The following is a 9,359-nucleotide window of genomic DNA, read 5'->3' as shown; positions in this document are numbered from 1 at the left end:
GCTCTTTATAAGCCTTCATTCATCTTCTAGTAGAAAATCCCAGCAGTAAATCCCAACAACATTGCTAAACATATTTCAACACTATTACCCCTCTTATACTCATTCTCTCACTCTCCATATTCAGAAAATACACTTATCTTACTGCTCCTATCTCCAAATACCTGAACACATCTCTATACTCCTCTCTTACAAAATCTTTCTTCTTTGTAGGTAATCTCTACAACTTTTCTAGCAGTTATAATCTCATATTTTTATTATCTTTAAACTCCATATCTCTCATACTTTCATATATCATACATATTACAAATACTGCATCCCACAAAATATCTATATCTTTTATCATCTCCACACTTCTCAAGAGATATCAAATATTCATATTAAAAGCCCTTCTCATTGAAGGCATGAACTTCTAATACTAAAGCCTTTCTCCTAGAAGGCACCAAGATCTCATATCAAAGCTCTTTTCATGGAAGGCATAAAACTTCAAATGCTAAAACCCTTCCCCTAGAAGGTATCAAGATCTCATATCAAAGCCCTTCTCATGGAACACACAAATCCATCTTACATAAAGCCATTCTCTTAGAAGGCACAAGTACTTCATACTAAAGCCCTTCTCATGAAAGGCAACACTATTCATAATTTCACAACAACTAAAAGAGCATTATCAAAGGGAAAACTCATTTAAGTGCATGATAAGAGAGGCAAGCTTAACCAACCCCTACACATAGCTTGGCATACTTTCTTTCCCTCCAGTTGCACAAATTTTTCCCCTTCAATCTTAAAGTCATCATGGCAAACTTCCTTTTTACCGCTGGAGTCATTCTGCTGGAATTCTATCAGCTCACTGACGCTATATAGCTGAGGCTACAAACCATACAAAGATAAGTAACTTTGCTTTCATATCTTTAAATATACATCATTGAGTACATGATTACTTCACATTTAAAAACATATTACTTTATTCCAATTACTATTACAATTATTAACCAAGGCTTAAACTCATTTAAATGCATGATAAGAGGGGTAAGCTTAACTAGCCTCTATTGTTGGCGTTCTGCTAGAATCCTATCAGTTCACTGATGCTACATAGTTGGAGCTATAAACTATACAAAGATAAGTGACTTTGCTTCCATATCTTTAAATTTACATCATTGAGTACATGATTATTTTACCTCTCAATAAATACTACTTTATTTCAACTATTATTACAACTATTAATCAAAGCTATCATATCAAACGCATATTGTATATTTATTCGACTATTATCATAATTCTTAGACTTTGGCTTTAATGGTTTTGTAGGCTTAAAAATACGCTGGTAGCCATTGGACCACGTGGCCCAATGTCGAGTTCCAGACGTAACTCCTCAAATAGAACTCAGGCCTAATAAGGTCACTAATCCAGCGGATAACATGTGGTTGAGCAACGGAAAAAGGCCCCCAAACACCCTCTAAACCACACTTCCTCAATTTCCTCCATAAATCACATGGGCTTGGCCCATGCTTAAAAGAATAAAATATAATTTAGTATATGAATTAGGCCCATAATGAGGTCAGGCTTGATTGAGTCAGGCTTGTAGAGAATGTGTTGCGAAAATAAGTATCAACATTAGCCCCCTAAGCATGCATGCTGCTTGCGGCATGAGTGTGAGTAGCTGATGATTCTTATTGCTTGTAAATGTTGTGAGTTCGAGTATTAGTTTACCCAAATGCTTTATTTTTTGTTGACATGACATAGGTCAAAGAAGCCCATATGTTGAAATGTTGTCGGTCGTAGAGCCCGCTTTACGAAAAATCACCAGTTGAAGAAGAAGCTTGTATGCGTTGAAATATTGTGGTGATGAAGCCCGTGAGACTATGAGAGTCAAGTTGTAACCCAATGAAATTGTTTTTCGAACTTTGACTCTTTGAGCTTTATGTCCAACTATTTGATCAATAGCCTTCATAGCCACACATAAGAATAACAATATTCTTATATAATGTTATTATTTCTTCTTCGGCCTTCTTGTAACTTGAACGTGGCATAGACCATAGATGTGTGATGAGTGCTAAACTTTATATGACTTGGCTGCCAAAGAAATGATCTTGACAATGTTTGTGCGTTGCCGCGTGGGCTGATTTAGTTTAATGCCCATGGGTCATGACAAATAATCAAGGCCTTAAGCTTGAGCCTTAACCCATGTGTCATGTTGAACAATATATAGTAGGTCCCTTTTGGTAATTGCATAAGTGCCTTGCCAAACAGAGTGAGATGCAGCCACTTTTTTCTTCTTTTCAATGACTTTGGTTTTCACGCCATTTGTTGCTTGGCTTGGCCATATATGCGGGCACTTCAAAACTTCTTTTCTGGTAGAGTTTTTAAAGTCCAGGTGTTCAGTTTTTAAATAATATCAAATGTAGTATTTTTACACATTTTTTTTACTTATAAATATATTTTTATACACTTTTTTATTTATACATATTTTCATAAAAACTAAAAATATTATTTAAACACACGTGCTAAACTTTAAATTGCTTGCATCATTTTTATTTTCTTTTGCTTCGGGCATTTGGCGCATTTCACACCACTTCCTTTTTTCTTTAATTTTTGCTTCAGCCATCACAATATATTGCTTCTCATTTCAAAGAAATTTTGCTTTGGGTATGAGACTCCAGACCTTTTTTTTTTTTTTTTTTTTCCTTCTAATTTCCATTCGAAGATCTCCAGTTTTAACAACTCATGTTATCAAAACCCAAGAAGGATGATGAGGCGATGGTAGCTAAACGGAGAATATCTTGTAAGTGAGGAGCAAGGGCGTTCCATTGAAAGGAATTTGAAAAAGCTTGGCACCGTATGCCATCCACAAGTCGGGATCTAGGTGGGACAGTGTCGTTGCCCGTTGCTGAAGAAGAGAGGGAACCCAATGGTATGAAGCAAGGAACTTTGCTAACGACAACCAACGAAGGTCCGTGGCAGCCGCTACCTACGACAGTGAGAAAATAACCTTCATTGCTAAAGAGCAAGGTTTTGTTGTATAGGAAGACTGCTGAACATGGCTATAAATTGCCGAATCTTTTTTTTTTTAGCATGTTAGATAAAGGCAAATGCAACGCTGACCTTGGTAAGACGAGTTGTTCTTTGTCGCTATCTCTTGGCTGGCTTGCTAATATGTTAACAAATTTTTCAATTAAATTTGTAGAGTGGCTTTTCTTTGGAAAGACGAGTTGTTCTTTGTTGCTATCTCTTGGCTGGCTTGCTAATATGTTAACAAAATTTTCAATTAAATTTGTAGAGTGGCTTTTCTTTGGAAAAATGACAGTCTCATTGCGTCGATTTATGAGGTTGAGCCATTGTTCTAATTGAAGCTGAAAGCTTATGTCCAAGCCAATTCCCATTAATTTTGATAATCGCAAGGCATGGAAGTTAGCTTGCAATGCGGCTATAGTTAACTTTGAGTTGGCCATCATTTTGGAAGTAGAATGAGTAGATAATTGACAGTAATTTTGACTTGAGTCTGTTGGGTTAAAATGAATTGACCCTTTGCAATTAATTAATTAATTATCTAAGTTAATTAATTAGATCAAACAAATCACCAAATTATCTAAATGCAGCAGAAAATAAATTTGACACAAGTGATTTGTTTACAAATTGAGAAAACAACTGAGGTAAAACCCCATCGGATGATTTTAAAGTCACCACTCACAAGAATCTACTATTATTAATCACAAGCGGTTACAAGTATAAGGAATCTTATCAAACCCTTTGGTCTATCCCAAAATATCATTCTATAGTTGAAATCTTACCCCAATACTCAATTGGACTTATATTGTAGCGGCAATCTGTCAGTTCAATGCACGAATCCCTGTACGTGACTAACCAAAGATGCACGGATCCCAGTACGTGACTAACTCCAGCAACTTGAAGAGGTTGTTGGCTACAAAGTTTTTCAGTTCATCAACAATGAAAATCAGGAAGCTCCTTAGTCACAAAACCCTTGGTGTAAAGACGCAGTAGTTTCTTTAGAGAGAGTAATGAACTATGGCACTTTCTGCATGCGCGACGGCCTTTAAAATAATCCTTATATATGTTTAGGGCTGTGAGAAAAGAAACCCTATACAAATATTTCAGCATGGGCTGAAAATCAGATATGGAATTTCTGATTTTGTAAGTTTCGACAAAAACAGCTTATGTCGAGCTTGTGTAGAGCTTCGACTTTAAATCTCGATAGAAGTATTTCTGTCGAGATTGCTGTCAAACTTTAATGAACAGCTCTTCTTCACTTGTTTATTAGTCAGATTTTCATGGCTTTAACACTTGACTAGAACAATATGTTTCTTGAAGTTTTAAACCTATCCTAGATCTACCAAATTACAAGTAAAGTACATTTTGTCAAAAGATTAGCCAATTAGATAAAACAAGTTCCTAACAAGGTCCATAGGAGAAGATGATGATGAATGAAAGGTTATCTTAAACATCTATACAAATTGGATCACATTGGGGACGCTTCAAAATTTGAGTTGCTTGATTGCTGGTCAATTTGATAAGCTTGTGTTTGCCAAGATTTGCTTTGATGAAGCTATAACCATGAGCGATAAGCGATATTGCTGGCCGCCTTCGGATAGTGCATTTGAGATGGAATGGAGCGAATATATCACTTGCCGATGTAGTATAGAGATAAGGCATAGCCACTATGTGGGTTGATAGCTCTCTGGATCATGTAACAAATGCAAGTAGAAGTTAGGGTCACAATTTGTTGCTTTGTGCTTGTTGTATTGATGAGGAAAGTGTTGGCAAAGTCGAGATTAGTGATTCCATATAATGTGCATCTTTTTTATCATGGTATCGCCCATTCATAATAGCCCTTGTGTCTTGGGCCTTGATAGGGCAAAATAGACCATGATAGCATGAGAAGACGCCTTGTAAGATGGTCGTTGTGTTCGTCAAAAGAAATGGATAGTGCAATTTATTATCGAATGAGAGGCTTCTCAACGATGTGTAGCTATAAGAAATGTTATTCAATGAAACGTTGTTGTGCTGAGATGCTTTCGCTTTTGGCTATGCCACAGCCAAATTCTTTTTACATCATTTTTAACATATTGAGGATGGTACACATACAGCAGCTCTATTTGTTTGAGAACAAAGCCGCAATTTTATGGGCAAGTCAAAGTCTACTGTGGCAAGACAAAACTTGCTGTCACCCTTTCTTGTCATGCTAATAGGACTTGCTAGGTGTGATGCTGCTCTATTTTACATAGAATAAATGTACTTTGGGAATTACGCCATTGTCGAGTAAGGAGTTGTAACACACCTCACCTGGTAAGCCACATATCTTCTTCGATTTCTTTTCTTCACTGCATATAATAGTATATTAAGCACATTGTAAGATGGTTTCTTGTAGGACGACTTTGGCTTAGGCAATTGTAGTGCATTCGCTGGGACTTTCATCCATGAGGCTAATCTCATTACCAATGCATCATTTTCTGAGGTTAAAGCTACTGCAGACAGCAACATAGAGCTACAATAGATGGAACCACGGCTGCTGTTAGTAACATTGAAACCTTTTTGGTTCGTTTCTTGTTGGCTTTGGACATTTGATGAACTTGTCGTCTTGCTATCTGTGCATAGGACTCGGTTGCTTTAACTCTTTTTTATTAAGAGACAATGTATGAAGTTGATACAAACTGAGCACCTATAGCTCATCCCAAGAGGATTGTAAGATTTTCTTAGTCAAGTTTAAGGAGAATAATAGAAATGACAATGGAGCTTCCCCTTTTCTTTGGCTAGAGAGCAACTGCGATAATAGATGTACATAGCATTTGGGTTGTTTCCTTGGCTAAGGAGTGGCCGTTTGAATTAATGGAGTGTTGTCAAGAACTAAATTAAGGATGAGTCGATTGTAGAGTTTATTCTCTACTACATTTGCTGCATTGTCGATACATGGTTCAAGTGAGGCTTGAAAGTTCAACTTGCATATCTTGGCAATCGAATTGTTGGGAAGAGATAGAAACTTATAGCCACAAATTCATAAATTTATAGAGAGAAATCGTAGGCGAGTGTTTTGAATGAAAAGGCTTCAGATACTGTTGTGAGTCTTGATCTTCTTTGAGTCTCCCCTTTCTTTTTTACATGTTTTCCTTTTGTATTTGTTGGAATCTTCAAGAATTTGAGATGTTTGTAATGTGCAATAGGGGCTGCTATCATGGAAACACTTTCATTTGTATTTAGATTTTGTGAACAACCCACTTATGCATAGAGGAGCTTCTATGTACTAGTATTTGTTGAAACTTTGACCTTGTGTTGTCATGGTTAGTAGATACAATTTGTATGTTGCACAAAGAAACACATATACGATGTTTCAACATGTAATCTTGAGTTTTGGAATGAAAAGAATGATTTGTACTTCAAGGATGTGAATAGTTTGTATTTTGTACCTTGAGAATGAGTTTGTACATTTCATTGATAGGTTTTGAGCATGTTTATGCTTATGGTTGAGTAGCATAGTTTTTATAGATTGTACACATGCACTTAGTCTCTTGAGAATGACTTATGCTTGATTGGATATGTTGTGAATATGACTTTGCCTTTGCAAGGGCAAGTTAGTAGACATGTTTCTTGGTTGTCATGCTTTTGTGAATAGGTTTTGGCTAAGCATATGTCTCACTTTTTGTGCACCATTTTCAGCGCACTATTGACGAGTAGATTTGGTTTCACAGATAGCAGCTCATATATATTGAAACTTGGCTCGCCGCTTGATAGTTGACTTATTCTTGACATGTATTAGATTGCTATTTCATTAGTTTCAAGAAGCCCCCACAGCGGCTTAAATAAAGCTTGTATTACTATCATCTTTTGAAGATATCATATTCTTGCATATATCAACTTATAGAGTGCACAATTTTACTTTTTTTTTTAGGAGGAGTTTTATCCTTGCGTATAGTGAATTATCATGTGGCAATGAGGTAGTGATTTGTTGTGTCAACTTTCCTGTATTTTTAGGGATGATTATGTTCTCACATGTAGTGGATTATCGTGCTTGAATTATAAGATATTATGTTGGCTTCCTTACTATTTTATAAGGCTTGCCGTTAAGAAAATGTTGGCTTTTCCAACCTTGTTGAGGGTGTTGTACCCTCGCAAGTAGGAATCTTACCACGTATGACTAATATGACATTTTGTTGGCTTTCTAATCATTCGATAGGGTTTACCTTCGAGGATGTATTGGCTTTCCTACCTTGTTGAGGTTTAGTTGCGCCCTCGTAAGTAGGGGTATTGCCATAATGAAACATCTTGCTGACTTCCTAACTATTTGATAGGGCATACCATTGAGAGAGTATGCATTTGGCTTTCCTTACCTTATTGAAAGTATTATCCCTCTCATATGTAAAATTTTTGCCATAAGAGTAATTTATAGGATTTCTCGCTGTTTCACAAGTTTTACCATTGAGAGAAAGAATTAGCATTCCCTACCATATTAAAAGCATTTCACCTTCGCATGTCTCATTATGCTTGGATAATATAATAGTACATTGGCTTCCGAATGTTTCATACGACTTGCCTTCAAAAATTAGTAAGAACAAGATATATTATTGTCGCTTAGGATCTCGTGTGAGATGCCAAAGTAACGAATGATATGCTCCATGATGGAGTTGGCTATGGCCATTCCCATTGCTTTTCTTGAGTGGAATTGCTTCTACCCACTTAGTGAATTACTTAGTGGTGACAAAAACTCGAATGTACCCAAACCCATCAAGTATATACCATAAACATCATAAACTTACAAAGTCCAAAGGATTTCATAAAGAAAATGACAAATAACTTTGATTTTTACCTATATCATGAATTAACCAAATTTAGAGGATGGTCTTTCAAATGGTTCCAAATAGACACTAGAACTCTTGGTGGTTGATCTTGATTAGAAAAAAACCTCACATGAGCCAGCCAAGATAGAAATTTAAGAAGAAAAAGTGAATAAACTTCACATAAGGATGAGAGAGAGAGAATCATATTCTACATTCCATACAGCACGATTGAGGGACCCATTTTTGGAATTTATCTTGGAGAAATATGGAGAGTACTAAGAGAGGAATAAATCCCACAAAAAACTCTTGGCGATGGGATNATACTTGATGGGTTTGGTGAGTATTGGAAGTTAGAGGGTTACGAGGATTTGGGTAGCAAGAGTTTTTTTATTAAATCCGAAAATTTCAAACTATTTGGGGGTGTTTGCTTTGATGGGGTGTTTTGGTTGTCTACTTTACTAATGGGTATTTGAGATTTGGTTTCCTAGAGTAGTTATATGGGTTTTGTTGTTGCGTGAGTTGATTCCAAAGTGTTTCCTTTGCATTTGATTGGCTTTGACATATGTGAATGTAGGAATGTGCTTGTTGCATGTCAAGTCTTTGGTAAATTGCTTATATGAGTTAGAGGATCGAATTTCTTAACTCGTGTTGTGATGACTATTATATGAGGTTATTGGCTGCATTCATGGTTGTTATTATGTGTTAAAACATGTAGTTTTGAGGTTAATCAAGTCTGAAAGTTTTTGGCATAGTATTAAGATTATAATAATTTTATTTTGGAATTGTAAATCTGTCCTTGACAAATTTGAGTCAGCTGCAATACATGATTTTTAATAAATTACAAAAAAATTGTTTTGGGCTAAATTTTTTATGATACATAATAAACATATAAGAGCTTATCTCTATTTGATTTCAAGTTAATCGGATAACTTTTTGTGGACCCAACAATTTTTACAAAATGGTTGACCTGTTGTGTACAGTGTTGTGAAATCCGGACCGGATCGGACGGTCCGACCCGGTTACCCGTGACCCGGGCTCCAATCCGGTTCTTTAGCAAGTGAAACCCGGTTCTGAAATTAATTAGGAAAAACGCGCGCACCAGAAATAGAACCAGCGATCTCCTAGGAGTTTTGGGCCTTTGTCCAACACACTAACCACTGAACCACTAGGCTCCCTTGTGTGCATTTTGAAACTTATATATTATTTATTTTAATTCTACAAGATTAATAGTTTTGGATTTAATTTTATCACTATTTACTTAATACTATTTTCTTTTTCTTTTATTTTGTTCAAGAATTATTCTTTCACATCAATAAATATGAATATGAAAATTGAAAATTGAAAATTTATGTTAAAAATGATTTTATTTTAAATTAAAATGCATTTTTTATCTGAAAGAATAATAAATAAAAGTTTGTAAAGCTTGTTTATATTTATTATTTTCTATTCACTTTATAAAAATACCGAAAATACATTTGAAAGTTGTTTTAATTGCTTAATATATTTTTTTAAGGGTAAATTTTCATATTTTTACACATTTAATACATTTATTTGTATTTTAATTAATATTAAATTAATTTT

Source organism: Quercus suber, unplaced genomic scaffold (assembly GCF_002906115.3).
Source record: "Quercus suber isolate HL8 unplaced genomic scaffold, Cork oak 2.0 scaffold_898, whole genome shotgun sequence".
NCBI lineage: Eukaryota > Viridiplantae > Streptophyta > Magnoliopsida > Fagales > Fagaceae > Quercus > Quercus suber.
This window is presented reverse-complemented; position numbering follows the sequence as displayed.